Raw genomic sequence first — 11247 nt, 5'->3', positions numbered from 1 at the left:
TATTTTGGTTTTCCCCTCTCTTGTTGGATGCATTATTTAACATTAGGTGATGTTAAATTAGTAGATGGTTTCTTTGTTTTAGGAAATAATTTATAGTTGATAGATGATTTGGTAGGTAGTGTAGTTGGTAGATGTTTGTAGTTGTCCACCAATAGACATAGTTTGTGAATTTTTTTTGAATTATAGATGATGTATGCATGTGCTAGTAAATTAGCTATGTGTTGAATATATAGATGGCATAATATTTGTTTGAATCTTAGAAGACTACTTTGGCAAGCAAATATATTTAGAAAAAATATTATATGTGTGAAGTGGTATGACAATATAGTTGAATATATAGATGGCATAATTTTTTTTGCAAAAGAGATGATGAAATTTGATGATTGTGTGTGACATGATTTGTTCAATAGAATGGCGGATGATGATTATGAATTTTACGTGATGGTGAAATTTGGTACTCTAGATGATATGTGTGCATATGTAGAAGAAAGAAATGATGTGGTTATGTTTGAGAAGAATGGTGTGTTCATATGGCATAACTTGGAGAAGGAAATTGTATTGTTTGATATTGTTCTTGTATTCATAGATGTTTGTGATTTGTTTGGTAGGATGGCGGATGATGATGGACCTTGGTATGACGGATTAATCCAGGAGTGGGATAAGGAGCATCGTGCTCGTGCCATTGAGAACGGAAAGGTAAGAAGCAAGACTTATCAATTTTCGTTGTTTCTCATTTGTGTTTTGTATTGATCAAAAAATCACTTTATTTGCAGCATGTAGTAGCTATGCGCATGAGGGGTCATACCGCTGATGACTTTCCTTACGACGCGCGGTACGAGCCGTACATTCGGAGATTGGGCCTTCTCCCATTCGTGTTGCAGTTTAAGCGACCCCCTCCGCCGGTGAACCACGCGGCGCTGACCGCACTTGTGGATCGTTGGAGGCCCGAGACTCACTCGTTCCACCTTCCATTTGGGGAGATGACGATGCCTAGAGGACATGGCTATGATAAGGGGCCTTCCTATCAACGGACGAGCTGTTACCGGTTGTGTCAGCGCCGCTAATTGGTGACACTGGTTAGGCATGTTAATTGGTGTTGTGCCCGATCTCCTAGAGCCAGGCAAGCCAGATCCCTCGAAAGTGAGGCATTCTTGGCTAAAACAAGTCAGAGGAGGAGGCAATCCGTGCCCTGAGGGTGCGAATGACCTGGTTGTGCAGCAGTACACGCGGGCCTATCTTTGGTATGTACTAACTAAGGTAGTCTTCTCAGACGCAACCGGGAACTCAGCCCTCTGGATGTGGGTGGAGCTACTCACTAACTGGGATAGGCAGTATAGCTGGGGTTCGGCCGCACTAGCATACTTGTATCGTCAGGTAACAAATATTTGCAACCATTTATCTTGCATTTGTCATGCGCCTCCATATCTAACATGTTTGTTTGATTGCAGCTTGACTTGGCGTGTCGCAGGAAGGGAGATACATCCTCATTGGCTGGGTTTGTTTGGAGCCTATCCGTGTGGATGTGGGAGCGGATCCCGGTTGGACGGCCCGATTTCAAGAACCCAGAACACCCAAACCCACCTGGTAATCATGACGGGGCGCATGATGATGATCCATATCGGCGCCCTACGGCTGCGTACTATTGGGAACGGGTGACAGTGTACACAGGAAGCTCGCATGTGCGATACAAGTGCTATATGAACGAGCTGGACACCTTGACTGCTGAGCAGGTATTGAAAAGTTCAATTAGACAAAATGTACTCAAGAATGAAATTTGTATTTAACAATGTTTCTTTGTTTTGCAGGTCCATTGGATGCCTTATGTGGATGATCGTGGCTTCTCTCTTAACGAGATGTGCACGCGTGATAGCCATCTTTGGCGGGCGAGGTGCCCAATGATATGCTTCTTTGCGGTCGAGTGGCACTTCGTAGACCGTGTGGCAAGACAATTTGGAAAAAGACAAGGTATTCCAATTGATGAGAGCAAGGAGGAAATGCTATCTCTGCATCGGTGAGCAAGCATGTCTTTGAGTATGTAGTAGAGCATTAAATAAGTCTATGTTTGCTAATGCTTTGTCACCTAGCTCATTTGTAGGTTCGATCGAAGGAACAATCAGGACATACAAGATTGGCAAGACAAACACGCTAAGTTTGAGCAAATTTGGAATCAAAGAGACACGTTAGTGGAATCAGAGAGTAGAGCTCACAATCAGTCAGCATATCAGAAGTATCAAGTGTGGTATGCTGGTCGTTACCGTATAAAGCTAAAGCCCGGTTGGACTCACGAGGAGTGCTCGGAGTTGGTGTCTGAAGACCCGGAGACTGCAGAAGGTTATCATACCTTCAACACGGCGGTGAGAGACACAAGAGGGGCTCACGTTGACTATGCACCTATGCATGACGAAATGGTAGTCTAATGAGCCAATTCTAACACACTTGCATTATATAATCTTCTTTCAAATACATAAGTTTGGTGTGTTCATGACTTGCAGGGCAGAGAGTTGCTTATGTGCGTCAACGATGCCAATGTATCACTGAGTCATCCCCGTGGTGGTGCATCATCTGAGAGGACTCTTAGGAGTACGATGGAGGTATGAGCAATATATTATAAAAGCTTCTTTTCACGGGTTACTTATTTGCATCTGATATCATAGCACATTTTGTGTTGTCGCAGAAGTTCAAGAAGCGGTTACATAAGATGGCAGCTATGCTTTCTTGCCATGGTGCTCAGCCCAGTGATGTGTTTGCACCTGGTACCCGCACCGACAGAGCTCGTAAATGCTGTTATCTCCACAACGAAGAGGACATACAGGAGGAGGGCAATGAAGAGGAGGCAACACATCAAGAGGAGCCGACACTAGAAGAGGAGCAGGAACAACAAGAGCATGAGTATGATGTTGATGCTCCACAACCATCTCAGGTTACGCAGCCAACACAAGGCAATGCCCGCTCTAGAAAAGGCATAGCCATAGATAAGACACCGGGCAAGAAAGGTAGAAAGAAGACATGGAACACTCAATTCCATAGTCCGGAGTATCCTCATCAATTCATGCCTACAGGAATGCAAAAATATAAGTCCAACAATGATGCGGAGGCGGAGGAGTCTAACCAAGAGGAGGAGGCTAGCGAAGACGAGGAGGCTAGCGAAGAGGAGGAGCAAACACTTGCAGATTTTGTGAACAGAGGAAGGAGGAGGAAGTGAGCTTGTTGTAGTTTGTTTCAATGAGCTTGACCTTGTTCTAGTTTGTTTCGATGAACTTGTTGTAGTCTCTTTCCATGAACTTGTTGCCGTTTATTTCCATGAAACTTGTTGTTGTTCGAATTAATTTGCAATGGATTCATGAAGTTGTTATGAATGTATGACCTGTGATGTCTATGTGAAATGTTGTTTATGTGAAATGTTGTTTCCTGTGATGTCTATGAATTTATTGCTTGCCATGAAGTGTTGATGAAATCTGTTAGAAGCCATTTAGTCATATATATGCACAGGGGACCAGACGCCAGGGTCCTTGGCGTCTGGTTATATGTCAGGAGGCCAGACGCTAGGGTCCTTGGCGTCTGGCTATCGACTGGCAGCAAAACAGGGCAGAAGAGAGCAAGGCAGGGTTGTAAGTGCATCTAGTGCCACCCCTAGTTGGTTTTGGAGTATTGACGACAAAGTTGGTTGAGGGACTAATGCGTTTGTGAGAATTGCAGGATAACGCAGGTTGTTTCCCTCATTGATTCGGTTTACCTACCGGAGATGACCCCTAAAAATGTATGAAGACATTGAAGACAATGGTGGTATATGAAGAGAATCATATCGAAGACTATGACTTGAGAAGACATTAAGCGAAGACTATGGAGCGCGAAGACTGTGTCGTCTCGTTGCTTCCTTTTCCTTCTTTGTTGAGTCATAGGAACCACCATACTGTTAAGTGGGGTCCAAGTGAACAAAGTCAGAATGACTGAAGTGATGCTCAACCCAAATCCTATGTCTTCGAGCGAAGACAATGAGAGCAAATCTTATCCAGAGCTGGATGAGTCAGCTTTGCTTGTAGCCCAAGTAAAGTTCCTGTGTGTGTTTGAAATCTGACCGTTGGAACACGTGTCAGTTCCTTAGTGACCCAGGGTCATTTCGGACATATCAGGCTGGGTTGCCCAGTGGCTATAAATAGCCCACCCCCTACACCATAAATTGGTGGCTGCTCAGAGTTAGTGCACAGCTTTTGTTGTTTGAGAGCAACCCACCTCGAAGCCTTTGGAAGAGAGAAATCCTTGCGAGGACCAAGCCCAAACACCCAGAGCCAAAGAGTGTTAGGCATCACTGAAGTCTTTCTGTCTGTGTGACCTGAAGACTTATTACACTTGAGGACTGTGAATCCTCCAGCCGATTAGGCGTCGCGTTCTGAGCATCCAAGAGTCATTGTGGATCGCCGGTGAACGAAGTCTGTGAAGGTTCGGAAGTCTACCTTGAAGACTTACCAGAGTGATTGGGCGAGGACTGTGTGTCCTTAGCTCAAGGGGAATAAGGTGAAGACGCGGTCTTTTGAGTTGAATCTCAGCCTCCCTAACCAGACATACAATTGTCACAGCAACTGGAACTGGTTCAACAAATCCTGTGTCTTCAACAAGTGACTGGTTCTATCCTCTCCCTTCCTTTACTTAGAGTTTATCTTCGTGAAGTCATTGCCTATCTGTCGTACCTGTTTGACTTCATTACTTGACTACTATCGTTGATTGGCTTCACACTATCTTCCATCCTGATCCTTACTACTTAGCTGCTATTAGTCCTGTACTTTCTCATCATTGCATACTTGACTATGGTTTGCTTGTTGTAGTTTATCTTCCGCTGCATATCAGTTAGGTCATTTCTATTGTTTGTCTTCGAAACTTCCATGTTTTGAAGACTTTCATAAAAATCGCCTATTCACCCCCCTCTAGTCGATAACTAGCACTTTCAATTGGTATCAGAGCAAGGTACTCCCTTGTTCTGTGTGATTCGGTTTAACCACCTGGAGTTTTAGCTATGTCGACTGCAGGGATAATCAAAGTCTCCGCTGCTTGCCCCGTGTTCGATGGAACTGAATATCCCTACTGGAAGAATAAGATGCGTATGCATCTTGAAGCCATTGATGTCAACCTCTGGTATGTCGTCAAGAACGGCGTTCCCAAAACTGGTGAAGGTGTCACCCCTGCTGATGTCAAGAAGTTCATTCAACTGGACTCTACTGCAAAGAACATCATCTGTGGTCATCTGACCAAAGGACAGTATGGCCGTGTGAGTGCTCTGGAAACGTCGAAGCTAGTCTGGGACTGGCTATCCAAGGTCAATGAAGGCGTCTCAACCCAGAGAGATCAAAGGATCAGTGTTCTTCGTAACCTCTTCAACCGCTTCAAGAGAAACGACAATGAAAATGTCCAGCTCACGTTCGATCGCCTCACTGACATCACAAATGAGCTTCAAGCTCTCGGCGCAACTGAGATTACCAAGCATGAAATCATCAAGACACTACTGATATCACTTGACAGCTCCTTTGACACCCTTGCCCTCATGATACAAGAACGTCCTGACTTCAAGACACTCGATCCGTCTGATATACTTGAGAGGCTCAACACACATGAGTTCCAGCTTTCTGAGAAAAGAGATATCTATGGTCCCAACTATGGCCGAACTCGCAAGGCAAAAGTTGTTTCCTCATCTGAAGAAGAATCTGACTGCAGTTCTGATGATCCTGAAGACATTGGAAAGGAACTTGCTATGCTTGTGAAGAAGTTCCAGAAATTCACCAAGAAGAAAGGCTTCAGAAAGTCTTCATGATCCAGCTCAAGAAATGATGAAGCTTCCACCCATGACCACAAGAAGAGAACCTGCCACAAGTGCAAGAAACCTGGTCACTACATATCTGAGTGTCCACAGTGGGACAATGAGAAGAAGAAGAAGAGCAAGGAATATGATTCTAATGACAAGAAGAAGAAGAAATCCTCAGAGTCTTCTTCTAAGTCTTCTTCACACAAGAAGAGCTCATCTGGCAAGGCTCGTGCCTTTGTTGGCAAGGAAATGGATTCAGAGGAGGATTCTGCTTCTGAGGAGGCGGAGGTGGAGTCTGTAGAGGAGTCCGACCCTGGCATTGCAAGTCTGGCTCTAGCCACAGCCTATGTTGCCAAGTCCATCTTCAACACTGAAGACAATGACTTCCACACCAACGCTGAAGCTGATGACGAAGACGATCCTACTCCCACCTACTGCTTCTTGGCACGTGGTGCCAAGGTAAAATCACGTGATGCTTACTTTCAAACATCAAGTGAAGATGACTCTGATTGTGAATCCAAAACCAGCTACAAAACACTTGCTAAAATTGCAACTGAACAACAAAAGGCTATGGAACATACCCAAAAACTGTTAGACAAAAGCGATGACCTGTTGGACGCGGAAATGACACGTTCACAGTCCTTAGTTGAAGATATAAAAAATCTTCATGCTAAGTACCAAGAACTTGAAAGTCGTCATGAAACGCTCTCAACCACTTATGAAAAGCTCTCCTATGATTATCTTCAAAGGAAGCAAGAGCTTGAGAAATTGAGAGCGGCTCATGAAGATCTTCAAAAAAAGAATGAGTCACTTCACGCTCAACAGATCAGTCCCGCTCAGGATGGATTTCAACCACCATATCTAAAATGCATTGAGCGTGATAACGCTAAATCTGTTGCTGAATGTTCCACTGTTGCTACTGTTGCATTGTCTTCAACTACTGATGTGGAAACTAACCCCTCTGCGAAGGATACTACTACTATTGCTGATGAAAATGCTAGGGTTGAAGACATTGCTTGAAACAGGGATGTACAAAAGTCTGAAAGGACATCAGACACTCTGCGATGTCCTCAAAAAGCAGATTCTGAACCGAAACCCTAGGAAAGAGGGTGTTGGGTTCGAGAGGAAAATGAATGTTGATGGCTCCTACTGGAAGCCTAAGCAGTATCCCAAAACCACATGGGTTGCTGCAAAGGAACCTTCAGTGGATCCATCCACCTTATCTGGCTTTACCTGTGCTAATCCTATTATCATTGATGAATCCTTTGATGCAAACTATAAGCTATTCAAGAATCAGAATGGTGAAGTGTTTGCCAGGTATATTGGTACTAACTGCAGGAATGGACCACCTATGAAGAAGATCTGGGTACCTAAGCAGTGCATTGAGAATCTTCCTGTGAATGTCGTCATGACACCACCAAGGAAGAAGACAAACCCTAGACCTATGGCTTCATATGGCCCAAAGGCTTCATACAGATACATGACTCACCTGAGTCACCCTAACGCCAATGCTTTGCAGGGAAATCATACTCAGACTTATGAATATGAGCATGTGTCTTCAAACCTCTATGTTCATAGAACTAAGAACTTTTCTGCTTATTCATACGAGTATCATTCATCTCCTGCAAGGCTATTTGCTAGGGCTCCAAAGCCGAAATTCTCAGATGCTACACTTAGACTCGTTGCTTCTAAGCCACCCCTGAAGATGTGGGTGGTGAAGAAGAATTAACTTTCTTTTGCAGGGAAAGGTCTCCAGCCTGTAATCAAAGGCGTCCTATGCTATTGCTGGGGACCTAAAACACATTATGGGACGCATGATAAAATGATCTTACTATGCATTTCATATCTGAATAGCTTACCAGTCATACTATGTGTCCTAACCTTGATCTAAGCTGTGATAATCCTTGTGTGCGTCAAATGCTTATGCTTCACAAAGCTCTTCGTGAAGCCCATCCTCCTAACTGTACTGTAGGGTATGGCACCAAAAGCTTCAGAATGGATTATGGACAGCGGATGCACAAATCATATGACTGGCGATCGAAGTCTTCTCATGGACTCAACCTTACGTCCATCAGACAAGAGTCACATCACATTTGCTGACACTGGTAAAAGCAAGGTATTGGGTCTAGGTAGAGTTGCAATCTCAAAGGATCAACACATGGATAAAGTGATGCTTGTTGAATCCCTTGGTTTCAACTTAATGTCTGTCTCAATGCTTTGTGACTTGAACATGATTGTGCTATTCGGAAAATATCGTTGCCTTGTACTAATGGAATCTGACAAGTCTCTAGTCTTTGAAGGGTATCGAAAAGATGATCTATACATGGTAGATTTCTCAGCAGGTCCACAACTTGCCGTATGTCTTCTCGCAAAAGCTTCTAAATGTTGGCTCTGGCATTGGAGGCTGGGGCATGCTGGTATGAGGAACTTACACACACTCGTCAAGAAGAAGCATGTCATAGGCATCGAGGGTGTCAAGTTCAAGAAGGATCATTTGTGTGGTGCCTGCGAAGCTGGAAAGATGACTAGGGCAAAGCACCCCTCGAAGACAATCATGACAACATCTCAACCCTTCGAGCTGTTACACATGGACTTATTTGGCCCTACTCACTACTCTACCCTCACAACAACTGCTTGCCTCTATGGCTTCGTCATTGTTGATGACTACTCAAGATATACATGGGTGCACATAATTCTCTACAAGACTGAAGTGCAAGATGTCTTCAGACGCTTCGCCAATCGAGCAATGAACAATTATGGCGTGAAGATCAAGCACATCAGAAGTGACAATGGCACTGAGTTCAAGAACACCGGACTTGATCTTTATTTGGATACAATGGGAATCACTCATGAGTTCTCTGCTCCATACACACCTCAACAAAATGGCATCATTGAGCGCAAGAACAGAACCCTTATTGAGATGGCTCGAACAATGCTCGACGAATACAAGACACCAATAAAGTTCTGGCCTGAAGCTATTGATACAGCATGTCACATCATCAACCGTGTCTACATCCATAAGCTTCTGAACAAAACATCCTATGAGCTCCTTACTGGCAAGAAGCCAAATGTCAGTTACTTCAGAGTATTTGGAGCTAGGTGCTGGATCAAGGATCCCCATCACAAGTCAAAATTTGCACCTAAAGCTCATGAAGGCTTCATGCTTGGCTATGGAAAGGACTCGCACTCCTACAGAGTCTTCAACCTCTATCTCTACAAAATCGTCGAAACTGTGGACGTGCGATTTGATGAAACAAATGGTTCACAAAGAGAACTCCTGCCAAGTACACTAGATGAAGCTCCGCCTAGCGAATCTATCAAGCTGATGGGAACTGGTGAAATCATGCCTTCTGAAGCACAGCCTGAAGAGGAACTTATCATTTCTGCACCTAACCAACCTGAAGACAATGCTCAGACTGAAGACAATCCTCCCAATGATGACAATGATCAGCAAGAGCAAAGTCTTCGTCCAGTTCATCCTCAAGTTGCAAATGAAGTACAAATTGAGAAGATAATTGATAGCATCAATGCACCTGGTCCACTTACTCGCTCAAGAGCAACACAGTTAGCAAACTTCTGTGGGCACTTTTCATTTGTGTCAATATCAGAAACCAAGAAAGTCGTTGAAGCCTTTATGGAACCTGAATGGATACAAGCTATGCAAGAGGAACTTCAACAGTTCAAGCTGAACAATGTTTGGGAACTTGTCAAGCGTCCTGGCCCTCGCAAGCATAACATCATTGGAACAAAATGGATATATCGAAACAAGCAAGATGAGCATGGTCAAGTCGTCAGAAACAAAGCACGTCTTGTGGCTCAAGGATACACTCAAGTAGAAGGAATTGACTTCGATGAAACATTTGCTCCTGTGGCTAGGCTTGAAGCTATTCGCATACTGCTAGCCTATGCTAATCACCACAACATCTTGCTACATCAAATGGATGTGAAGAGTGCATTTCTCAACGGCAAGATTGAAGAAGAAGTATATGTCGCTCAACCACCTGGCTTTGAAGATCCAAAACATCCTGATATGGTGTACAAGCTAAACAAAGCACTGTATGGCCTCAAACAAGCTCCTCGCGCATGGTATGATACGATCAAAGACTTCCTGAAGAGCAAAGGCTTCAAACCTGGATCCCTCGATCCCACACTCTTCACGAAGACATATGATGGTGAACTGTTTGTGTGCCAAATATATGTGGATGACATTATCTTCGGCTGCACCAACCAGAAGTATAGTGATGAGTTTGGATACATGATGCAAGAGCAATATCAGATGCCCATGATGGGTGAGCTGAAGTTCTTCCTTGGTCTTCAAATTCGTCAGCAAAGGAATGTCATCTTCATATCTCAAGAAAAATATCTCAAAGACTGTCTGAAGAAGTTTGGAATGAAAGACTGCAAAGGTTACACGATGCCAATGCCAGCCAAACACCATCTTGGTCCCGACGACAATGGTAAAGAGTTCGATCAAAAGGTATACCGCTCCATGATTGGTTCTTTACTTTATCTATGTTCATCTAGGCCAGATATTATGCTTAGTGTTTGCATGTGTGCTCGACTCCAAGCGGCACCAAAGGAATCACATCACTTAGCTGTGAAGCGAATTCTTCGATATTTGGCTTACACCCCAACACTCGGATTATGGTATCCAAAGGGCTCAAAATTTGATTTGGTTGGATTCTCGGATGCTGATTATGCTGTTGACAAGGTGGATCGCAAGTCTACATCAGGCACATGTCACTTTCTGGGTCGATCACTTGTCTGTTGGTCTTCAAAGAAGCAGAACTGTGTATCACTCTCAACTGCTGAATCTGAATACATTGCTACTGGATCTTGTTGCGCTCAGCTTCTATGGATGAAGCAAACTCTCAAGGACTATGGCATCAATCTGAAACAAGTACCTCTCTTCTGCGACAACGAAAGCGCCATCAAGATTGCCAACAATCCAGTCCAGCACTCGAAGACAAAGCACATTGAAATTTGTCATCACTTTCTCAGAGATCATGTCATGAAGAAAGATATTGACATCATTCACGTCAACACTAAAGAGCAACTGGCAGATATCTTCACAAAGCCCTTGGATTGATAAAAGGTTTTGCAAGTTACGGTGTGAGCTAAATATCTTGGAATCCTCAAATGTCCTGTGATCAGGCACACATCCTAACACTTATGCATGTTGATGACTTAGATGTGCAACACATGAAGTAAAGTATATCTTCAATCAATGAAGAATTACATTCTGAGTGTGAATACATTAACATGGAATTTGACTTCGGAACGCCACGATAATTGTGCGTCGTGTCTGGGTCTAATACTTCTTATACGGTGGGTAACGCCACCATCAAATTTTTCTGTTTGAAGTGTTTCACTCATGGCATTACTTTTGCAATGACTTCGCATTTGGTTTGTCTTCAATTTATCTTCATGATTTTCTTCACTGTGATGATTTGATT

Source organism: Triticum dicoccoides, chromosome 6B (genome assembly GCF_002162155.2).
Source record: "Triticum dicoccoides isolate Atlit2015 ecotype Zavitan chromosome 6B, WEW_v2.0, whole genome shotgun sequence".
NCBI classification, from domain to species: domain Eukaryota; kingdom Viridiplantae; phylum Streptophyta; class Magnoliopsida; order Poales; family Poaceae; genus Triticum; species Triticum dicoccoides.
The sequence above is the reverse complement of the archived record's forward strand: the minus strand, read 5'-3'. Positions refer to the sequence as shown.